Source organism: Pteropus vampyrus, unplaced genomic scaffold (assembly GCF_000151845.1).
Source record: "Pteropus vampyrus isolate Shadow unplaced genomic scaffold, Pvam_2.0 Scaffold7, whole genome shotgun sequence".
Classification (NCBI taxonomy): Eukaryota; Metazoa; Chordata; class Mammalia; order Chiroptera; family Pteropodidae; genus Pteropus; species Pteropus vampyrus.
The window spans coordinates 14131307-14133829 of NW_011888788.1; positions in this window are offsets into that span (position 1 = coordinate 14131307).

Sequence of the window (2523 nt, forward strand, 5' to 3'; positions counted from 1 at the left end):
AGCAGCTTCAGAATGACCACCATGCTGTATACCTGCTTGTTTGTGCTGTAACTTGCCATTCTATTTACTATTGCTATTTTACAAATTACCCCCGAAACTTAGCTGCTTAAAACAGCTATTTTGTTATGCTTACCAGATTCAGTTGGTCAGGAATTTGGGCAGAACACACTAGGAATGACTTGTCTCTGCAGCCCAATTTCTAAGATTTTACCTAGGAATATTTTAATGCTAGGGATGACTCAACAGTTGGATGGCCAGAATCAGCCAAAGACCCCTTTATTATCATGTTTAGTGCCTGGGGAGGGAAGACTTGAAGACTGGGACAGCCGGCCAGAGCACTCACCCTAGCTTTTCCATGTGGCTGGGCTTCCTCACAATGTGGCAGCTTCCACGTACTTGAACTTCTTACAGGGAAGCTCAGGCTCCAAGTGCTGGTATTCCAGCGAACAAGGAAAAAGCTGCATGGCTTTTTTGATCCAGCTTTGGAAATCACACAGCATCATTTCTGCTGTTGCCTTCTGCTCTAAACAGTCAAAAGCCCACTTAGATTCAAAGGGAAGGAAAGTAGTCCCCACTCTCAATGAAGGCACCGTTCAAGAATTTTAGAGCCATGGTTTAAAACCAGTATACTTGTAAATGAGGAAGCGGTTTCATTTGTCTGGTAGAAAGTGACATAAACTTAAATGTAGTGTTTTCTCATCTGGAGGTTGGAGAATTCCCACCCAGATACATGCACATAGGCCAGGCTGAGTGAAATTTTTAACTGAACTGCAGAGGCCAGAGCTTTAAATTCCTAATAATCAATGTGTGCCAGTGATGGTAGAAATGTGATGGAGTGTTATTAAAGAACTGTGGGTTGGTCATTTCTGCTGCCTAACATGTGAGATCCATTGCATCCTTAAGAAGAGAAACTTAGAAAATCATATAACTGCATCCTGTTGGGGCAGGGCAGAAAGGAGAGCTGAGAAGCAAGAGCAAGGATGTAAATAAGGTGTGGTTATTTTCTGGTTCCTAAAGGAGATGTAGCTGCTATAAAGCTGAGCAAACCATGAGGCCAGGAGCTGGAAAAGACAATATTTGAAAGAGGCTGACGAGAACTTGGAATGTACTGAAAGAGAAAATATTTCAAAAGAGATTAGTCAATAGCTAACAAGAGGTCATAGAAGGAAACTTTAGTTTATGGAAATGGGAGAGGAATGAATGTAACTAGTCATGGCTAGAAATTAAATGAGGAAGAGATTTATCCACCCTTAGTAAGGTCTCATGAACAATGGGCTAGACACAGGAGTCCCCACACCCCAGGCTGCAGACTGTACTGTTCCTTGGCCTATTAGGAACCAGGCCGCACAGCAGGAGGTGAGCAGCAGAGTGATCCAGCAAAGCTTCATCTGTATTTGCAGCCATTCCCCAGTTCTACCATCACTGCCTCAGCTCCACCTCAGATCATCAGGCATTAGATTCTCATAGGTGCACTGGTCCCTGGTGCCAAACAGGTTGGGGACCACTTAAATGGAGCATTGCTCCTGGTTTTGGGGAAGCAAAATAGAAAGAAATTTCAAGGCTGACTGTGAGACCAACATGGACATTAGACATTTTTCAATTATGTAAGGAAGGATCTGGTTATAAATATATATCAACAAAGTCATGATTTTGCCATGCAGCATCTCCAAGAGATACAATTGGCCTCACACACATCAACAGAAACCTTTTAATGGTATAGTCAGCTATATCTGCTAACATTCTGAGAATAAATTAGGACCAGTGATTTCTGGAGGTTGCGTAGCAAATTGGCCCTTATGTATATTTAGGGTTTTCACATTCATTATCTCATTCACCCTTAAGAACTTATGAAGTAGGTAGAAAAGATACTATCATCTCCATTTCTGGGATGAGGAAACTGGAATTGGGGAGGTTAAATGGCTTCCCTAAGCCAGGCAGCAGAGATAGGACTGAAATCCAAGTCTCGTGCCTCCTGGTATGCCAGGGCCTCTGGTGTCTGTCCTGCTGCCTCCCATGCTGAGCCAGTTGTGCTGTGAGCCAGTTGACCCCTTATTCAGTGGCAGATGCCAGAAGGAGATGTTTGACTGCCTCTTGTAGCTTGAGTCCATTTCAACTTGAGTCTCTCTCTCTCTCTCTCTCTCTCTCTCTCACACACACACACACACACACACTATACCAGGCCCATGCATGATGATGCTGTTACAGTTGCCAGAGCATTTCAGTGGCTGCAGGGTCCTGCTCCATTTCTTTCCTCATCAATCACTTGTCTATCACTGTGTAACCAACCACTCCAAACCTTCAAACCTTAGTGGCTTAAAACAATAACCATTTATTATTTCTCACATTTCTATGGGTTAGCAATCTGGCAGTTTTACTGCTGGTCTTGTTTGAGTTCATGTATGTGGCAGTGATCATGTGATGACAGGACTGCAGCTGAAGAACCCAAGATACCCTCACTCTCAAGTCTGAGTGTCGGCAGGACACCTTGTGTCTTCTCTAAGTAGTTTCTAATCCTCTGCTAGG